This window comes from Rhinoderma darwinii, chromosome 13, assembly GCF_050947455.1.
Source record: "Rhinoderma darwinii isolate aRhiDar2 chromosome 13, aRhiDar2.hap1, whole genome shotgun sequence".
NCBI lineage: Eukaryota > Metazoa > Chordata > Amphibia > Anura > Rhinodermatidae > Rhinoderma > Rhinoderma darwinii.
In genome coordinates, this window is record NC_134699.1 from 27,755,020 (window position 1) to 27,764,155 (window position 9,136).

The window sequence follows — 9,136 nt, forward strand, 5'->3', positions numbered from 1 at the left end:
GGGTGGGCTAGCTGTGGAGCACTATATACAGGGGTGGACTATATGTACAAGGTGGCTATATACAGGGGTGGGCTTTCTGTGGAGCACTATAGGGGGAGCTATTTGTGGGATGCTATATCTACAGGGGTGGGCTATATCCTATATAGCGCCCCCCCTGTATATGGTGCTCCATAGATAGCCCACCCCCTGTAGATATAGTCCACCTGTATATAGCCCACCCCCTGTAGATATAGCCCCCCTGTATATAGCCCGTCCCCTCGCAGATACAGCCACACACTTCTATTAGAATTAAAAAAAAAAAAAATATTCAAACTCCCCTTATTCCTGCTCCCACGCCGTCCGGCAGCCATGGAGACCTGCTCTCTTTTGCGCAGGTCTCCAGGGGGTTGAACACAGCGTCTATGAAAGGCGCTGATTGGCTGGGCAGGATTACTTTCCCTGCCAGTCAGTCAGCGCCTTTCATCGACGGAAGCGTCACTGGTACAAAAGGTACCAGTCGCTTCATTCGTGGAGAGGCGCTGAATGGCCGGGCACGGTCATTCATTGCTTCTAATTGTACCTGTGTCCTTGCGACACAGGTACAATTATAGTGCAGGAGGAGGTGGCGTTGGTGCCCCCCTCTGAGCTGCGCCCGGGGCACGTGCCCCGCCTGCCCCCCCCCCCCCCCCAGCTACGCCCCTGGTTTAGCCTAAGCTGTACTATATCTTCTGACTCCCTACACCAGAGTAGAGAGTGCATGAGGTCGAGATACAGCACATAAGCAATCAGACGGCACTCTCAATATGTCTACCTACTACCAGCCCTATGCGTTTCTTTACTAAAATATCTTTGCAGTAAATCATCAGGGGCTTTCAGAGTATAAGAACTTCTAGCATTCTAGAAGTGTACAACGTACTGAGCACAGAATTGTGTGTAGCGCGGATGTTTATGCCAGCGGCAAAGCGCTCCATCTTATAAAGGAGTCCTCTCCCCCTTCTGGAGTCACCATCTATTACAGCCAATCAGGAGTGACCACACACAGGGTATGTCCCGCCCCATTGGAGAGGGGCTTATTCAGCTTGGCGAATCACTACTTTGTCTCCTACCTAATCTAATAAACGCTTTGTTGTAGGTAACTACTAGTTTTTTTGTTTTTTTTTTTGTTTTTTTTTGTTTTTTTTTAAAACAAGAGTTTATTAGTGACAAAGCGCTGATCATTTTTCGATTTATGCAAATTTTTTCTAAATGCCCAACTGGGTGTTTTTTTTTTTAGTTTCACCAAGTGGGCGTTGTAAAGAAAAGTGTATGAAGTGGACCAATCAGCGTCATACACTTATCTTCATTCCAGCTTGATAAACACAGCACAGCGAGATCACGCTGTGACATCACTTACTCCTACAGTTCCTTCTGATTGGTCAGCGTTATACACTTTTCTTTACAACACTAATAAATGTTTTATAAAACAAAACTAGTAGCTACCTACAACAAAGCGTTTATTAGATTAGGTAGGAGATAGAGAAGTATTAAACTGGTGTCCGAGCCTCTTTAACTATGCTGCGGACTAAGCTGTAATTTATAAAACTCCCATTCCTGAACATCGCACAGGTCGCAGCAGTAAGAAAGCTCAACATGTGTCCCAAAAACTTTTTGTAAACCTGGCCTAAGTCCTCATTCACACTTGCAGATTTTGGTCAGTGTTTTGCATCTGTATCTGCAAGCCAAAACCAGGAGTGGGTCAAAGATGCAAGTTTTTCTGTTCTAGCGCTTTTTTGTTTGTTCCACTCCTGGTTTTGGCTAAGAAATACTGACAAAATGTCTGTCTGAATGAGGCCATAGCTGGATTCTGCTCTTCCCTATAACTACGTGAGTCACATAACGCGGTTTAGTGTACGCTGAAATGATTTGTCCTCTTAGACTATGGTACATAGATATGCGCTAAGTTCATCAGCTGGCAAAAGCAATTTCAGCTGCCCTAAGTAGAACGTTCAATGATCCTGTGGAGTATCAAATGTATCCTCCTTGCCAATCTGAATTTCCACGGTGATAATCCCGTGACGCATGTGCCAGCTGATATTTGGCATTGAGCAATGTACTGGAATGCATTCTTAAATAGAAAGACCAAGTTGGTTTTCTATGTTAATGTATGTGTTACAGGCCCTGAGGCTGCACTACTGAGACATTATAAAATTTGTGCTATATGGGATCTAGATTAGGTCTCCTGCCGTAACCGTCCATTTTTTTTATTGTAATGCAGAGCATACTGTATAGCACAGGACACAAGGTGCAGTAAGCATAAAAGACCAGGATATGGGAGGAAAAAAGCAAAACCGCAGGGGGTGGGAGAGCACCAGGGGTCCAGGCAAAACCCTGTCTCTGCCTGTAGACACTGAATTGTCTGAAGATTTTAAAAAGATTACTTTTTACTAGACTTCATTGTTTTTAATCTGTGGAGACTGTCGCTATCAAACATACGTTCTTGGAAGAATAGGAGTCAGATTGTAAACTTTGAAGTCCATCTTTACAGTACACCATTATTGAATGAAAGATCATGGACAATGATAGAAGATCACATCCTATTCAGGTTAAAATACAAGTGCTTAGAACCAGGGGTGTAGCTGGGGGGTGTCTGTGCCCACGTGCTGCATGCCACAGGGAACACTAACAAACCTCTCTTTGTTGGCCAGGGTATATGGATGCAGAGCTAGGGCAATGAACTGAACATTTTGCCATGGGTGAAAGAAAGCCTAGCTACCCTCTGCATTGGGAGAAGGGTGCATTCAGGGTAACCCGATGATTGGGTGGCTGTGGTCTATTTAGCTATTGTACTGATATTACATTGAGTTTTATGGGGATGGGATTATCCATCCCTGACAATCTATTCTAAACTGTGGTGTTCTTTACGGAGAGGCAAGTTTGTTCTGGCAGACTTCTAGTACAGACTGTAGGCGTTAACACCTCCTTGTACTCCTTCCAAGGAATGTTCTGATCTCCAACTGAGGCACATGAATGACAAAAGGTCAGCAGGAATCAGCATGTGGGGTGTTCTGCGTTAGGCCTGATTCACACAAGCATATTTTATGTCCGTGTTATGGACGTTAAAATATCGGCCGTCATGTGGACCTATGTAATTTAATGGGGCTTGTCAGACGGTTTTTTTCAGACGGCGTGTTTGCTACATGAAACTTACTGCAGGTCCTGGTTTTGCGCACCACAAAGCCCATTGAAGTCAAATGGTGCGTGAAAACTACGGAAAACACACACACACACACACACACACACACACACACGTGTGTCATGCGTGTTCTGTCTGTGATTCACACACCAGTTGCTAAAGAAATGATGAGGAAAAAAAAAAAAACGTCAGTTTTTTTTTTTTGCAGACATAAACGCATGACGTACGCATGTAAAAAAATTCAGTGGGGTTGAGTATATATGAAGAGCATGCAGGTGGCTCTACAGGTGGAATTGATCTGCACTCCCATACGATTATAATTTGGCCAATCCTGTATTGCTGTAAAAGGAGAGAGCAGACGGGGTGGATTCATCTGGCTTGAGGTATGTGCCCACAGACGCAGGGGGTTACGTAATCTAATCCTTGAGCTTGTCTTAGATACTAAGTGATAAATGAGTCTTTTAAATCCGAAGCCAACAGTAGGGATGTGCGCTGGCATAATTTATAAGCAATGCTAAGACTCAACTATTGGCGGAGGCTTGGTAATATCCGGGCAATCTATGGTGGGCAAACAGTATAGAGTGTGGTGGAGACAGGTGTGTGACATTCTGTATAATAACTCTCAACATTTTTCCACTCTGCTTTGACGTTTATTTAAATTCTCTAAAATCTGCCCCGGCTGAGCGTGCAGAAAACGCGCTGTTACCCTGGCAGCTGCTTATCTACCGAGAGAACAAAGGAGCCTACATGTTGAAATCCTCATTTCCCCCATCATCTGCCTTTGGGCAATTGGGAGTCCACCAATCACATCAGATGGAGGCGGCAGCCACAGATGCCCCTATAAAAATCTACCTGCCACAAATGCCCCCATTACTGTGTGCCTACTAGATACCTCCAAAAGCGGCTGCTACATATCTTCCGAATGTGTTTGTCATTGATGCCTTTGGTGCTGCGTATCTGCCTAACACACTGAAAGTCAGTAAGGGCTTATTTAAACTAACGTGATATACGTCCGTGTGCAAAAAACGCGGCGTTTTGCCTGCGCAAAAGGCACTTAACAGCTCCGTGTGTCAGCAGCGTATGATGTGCGGCTGCGTGGTTTTCGCGCAGCCGCCATCATTATGACACTCTGTTTGGATGTTTGTAAATAGAAAAGCACGTGGTGCTTTTCTGTTTACATTCAGAGTTTGACAGCTGTTGCGCGAATCACGCTGTTCGCACGGAAGTGCTTCCGTGTGACATGCGTGATTTTCACGCACCCATTGACTTCAATGGGTGCGTGATGTGCGAGCAACGCATAAATTTAGGACGTCATGAGTTTTACGCAACGCACTCACGCTGCGCAAAAATCACGGACTGTCTGCACTGCCCCATAGTCAACACGCGTGAAAAGCACGCGCGTTGCACGCATGAAAATCACGCTCGTGTAAATGAGGCCTTAGTCTGATGTTGCCGACAACCAGAAGCTCCTGTTTCCAGTATTAGGAATGTGAAACCTGAAGAGCATCATAAAAACCATAGAAAGTTTTCTATAAAAATTGGCGTAAACTAGGGAAGATTATGTAGTACAACTAGCCATCCATTAGATATAACTCAAGACAAAATTGGCAAATTGCTTCAGCTTAGGGTTGTGTGAAAATATTGAGTGACAGAACACCTGACAGACATCTGCTGACGGTCACATTTCTTTGGGCAGTCCGTCATCTGCAATGGTATGTGTGTGATGTCAGACAAGCACATGTGATTTTATTTTCTTGAGCTTGTATGTGTTATCTGTTTTTGTTTTAATTGAACACCTATTGTCTGATAAGGTGGCACGGTTTTTGTATGGACCCATTGTAGAAATGTAATGGCCAATGCCGTCTGGTGTGTTTTTGGGGATCACTCGTACCAATGATCTTCAAAATGCCATCTGCTTCTTATCGGATGTGTATGGGCAAAATAATTCCCACTAGAAACAGGGACTGATGTGTATGTATAAATAACGGGACACTTGCCCTTTCTTTATCTTTTCACTGTAGTGACTACTACTGCACCCCCGCCCTCTTACAGGGCTAACATGCTATTTAGTTCTGACTCATTGTTCTTGGCTACGAGTTCTTGATTGTTTCTTGCCCTGTGTCCGTTGAACGAACTATCCCTTACACTCCACCCCCCCCCCCCCCCGTTTAGCCAAAAGCCAAATCCGTTAGCAGCACCGTGGGTCCACTATCTGTCCGCAACATTCTGTCTACAGCACTGCAGAGTGTGATGACACTATATTAAATGGGTTGTCCAGTTTAGAAAACTTATTTCCATATCCCCTATCAGGGAATTCTAAATTAATAGAGGGGCACCCTCATCTCTTGGCCTGCTGTTCTGGAGGACCTGTCCTACATTAAACAGATAACCTATTGATATGAACAGGCACTTTGTAATGCTTAATTTCCCCTGTGGTGGCGCTGCAGAGGAATTAAACACTTACTGCCAGGTTTCCCACAGATTTCAGTGATCGCTGGGGGTCCAGGCAGGGTGAAACTTTGTGATCAGTTTATTGTCAAGGGACCCTTCTAACAAGTAGGGATTGTCCAAAGTGGAGCAGCCCTTCAATGACAGGAAATAGAAAAGTGGGATTAATTTAATACCATTGATGTTGGTGATTTGTCAGACACTTTTTTTATTTTTATTAACCTGTTTCCTTTTGTTGTGTCAGTCACGTGAACATAGGGGGTTGTGGAGTGTTTTACCCTAATCAATAATTCCCAAATGAGATCATTGTTGTAGTATATATCTATCCCGCACAGTGTCTATCTTTCTTCATCCCCGGGGCTCTGAAAGTTGTATACTATAGGCCGAGGCCAATCCACATGACTCAGACGGCTGAAACTTCTCAGCTAGTTAGTTCCTGTGGTGTGGTAGTTCAGGTCTCTCTTATAGAATAAAACAGGTTACAGCAGTTTCATTATCAGATAGTCATTTCCTATAACCAACACTTTAGGGAAATACCCAGAAGAGCAATGCAAAGCATGCAAACACGTCACAAGAAGCAATTAACCGGATTCTTATATCAACTGTCTGCAGCTATGTTTCTCCTTCAGTGCCTAAAACCCATAAAATCAGTGCAGAAACAGCAGAACACATAGAGATGGTTTATTCTAGAAATAATTTCCCCCACTAGTTGGGGGTATCCAGAGTATACTTCTGAAGGAGGGCACCATAGCTGAATCAAAATGTGGCACTCCATGGACATGAAGTGGACCCTGGTAGCCGTAGAGAGGCACCAGACGGCAGCTCAAAAAGTGCCTATGGCTCCATAGTATGGACGCAAAGGGACAACGACTTCCTCCGTACAGGTTCTATGCACATGTGAGCGTCCGATCTAAGTGACATAACAAAGTGGTGCTTGGAATCTGAAATAGAGGCAGTACATAAAAGTATATATACAGTATACACACACACACATATATATATATATATATATATATATATATATATATATATATATATATATATATATCCTCCGTCCAGCATTTAGTCCATATGTATACAACACTAGGCAGCACTCCAATTTAAAAGTTAAAGAATGGTTTTCTTTATTTGCCCTGGTGCAACGTTTTGGCTCTAATGCTGGAGATGCTTGAAAAAGGCTACAGCATGAGGGTATGTTCACACACTAGACTAAAAACGTCTGAAAATACGGAGCTGTTTTCAAGGGAAAACAGCTCCTGATTTTCAGACGATTTTTAAGCCACTCGCGATATTCACTGCATTTTTTACGCCCGTTTTTGGAGCTGTTTTCTATAGAGTCTATGAAAAACGGCTCCAAAAACGTCCCAAGAAATGACCTGCACTTCTTTTTCTTGGCCGGAACAGAATGCCGTCTTTCCCATTCAAATCAATGGGCAGATGTTTTGAGATGTTCTGCTTCCGTTTTTTCGGCTGTTTTTCGGGCGTTTACGGTTGACGTTTTAGTGCTGCCTATTCTTGTACATATATATATATATACACATACGCCTTTTCGTGGTAGGTGGGCCACCCTATTGTAAATAGATTTAGCAATAATGCATATTTATTTATATTTAGCGGCTTAGGTTACATTGGTGTTCGCAGTGTGCTGTCGCCATTTTCCTGTGTGCTATATATATATATATATATATATATATATATATATATATACACATACACACACACACACACACACAAACATTGTACTATGGTGTTTACTAGAAGCAATTAAGAGAAATAACTGCCCATAGGAGCTTACAATCTAATATGAGTTTACAGCTCATACCCTAAACTACATGTAGATGTCATTATAACATTTACATAAGGTAATCTCAGTATGCACAACCTTTCAAATTTCCTTGGGTCTCTTTAATTTCCATACTGCCATGTATTCTCGCCAACCTGCGTAATATGGAAAAACAAACTAACTTGTGACGACCAAGGTCACTTTACCTATCATCCAGTTTTCAGCAGGGCTTTAGGTGGCGTTTACTTTGACAAGAGGTAATAATATCACCTCAATGTTTTAGTCAATACATTCTCAGCCTAACATGACTCAAAATCTGAAAATGCAGCGTGAATGCAGTTAATCCCAATCCCTAACCCTAACAACATTCCAGGAAGCTGAGATTCAAGGTGTTGTTTGTTGGGGTTTAACAACTGGTATCCGTATAGAGAAAAATATTGAATGCTATTCAGACCTGCGTATGGCAATGTATGGCATACTTCCAGCATGAGGACCCCCATCAAGAATCTCTCCACATGTCGTGTTTCTGGAGCCAGTATGACATGTAGGAGGGGGATTTTGGGGGTTATCTGCAGTCAGACCTGCATTTTTAGATTTTAAGTGGATTCAGTCTTTACAGTTTGAAGTAATGTAATTTTTCTTATCAGTCCTCCTATTGTACTACACTTATTTATACTGCCCTTGTGTAAATAATTGTTTTGAGGCTGTGACAGCATGGCAGGTGTTAAATGAGCGGTTCCTTTCTTTCTAGCAGTTTCACTACTCAGATCCAGAAATACCCAGATTACGGTGAATAACCCGCATCTTAATGTTAAGCGGCTCTGGTTTGATCAGGAGGTGGCAGGAGTCTTGACACTTGTTCAGGTATGCTGCTGGGTCTTTGCCAGCAAATATTGTATGTAAGTGGCAGGAAGACAAGTGTAAGGCCTTATTCACACGAACGTATAATACGTCCATGCTACGTGTGTGATTTTCACGTGCCTCGCACGGACCTATGTAAGTGAATGGGGCCATTCAGACTGTCAGTGAATTTCACGCAGCGTATGTGCGCAGCGTGAAACTCATGACATGTCCTATATTTGCCCGTGTTTTGCGCTGCACGCACCCATTGAAGTCAATGGGTACGTGCAAATCGAGCTCGGCACACGGAAGCACTTCCGGGTGATGCGCGCTACTGTAGTAAAAACGATGAATGAAAATAGTGTCATCATGATGCCGGCTGCGCGAAAATCACGCAGCCACGCACCATATGCTGATGACACACGGACCTTTTGCGCGCGCAAAACGCAGCATTTTTTGCACGTGCAAAACGCACATGCTCGTGTGAATCCGGCCTTATTCTCGTCTACAGCAATTTTATTCTCGTCTATATCAATTTTGTGGTTCTTAGAAATGTAATTGATTTCGGTGAGGAATTTTGAGATATTGCCGCGTATGTTAGTACTGACAATGATCTTTTGGAAATGAGTGAGGTCATTACTAGATACTGTATGTGGGGATTTGTTTTTAAGGATGACAGCTAAACATGGGTGTACGTACAAAAGTAAAAATGAGGCCTCTGTTGGGGAGTCTATAGAAGGAGTAAGCTTTTTATGGGTTTACATTGGCTATCAGTTCAACGTGAGCTGAGCCACCCCCTCCCCTCCACACGCTCCAAGGCAGCAAAAGGTACATACATCCTTGCAGCTGACTGTAAAAAATAGTTTCAAGGCACAGATCTTAAATGGAACCTGTCAGCTGTCTGTTTTAGTAAA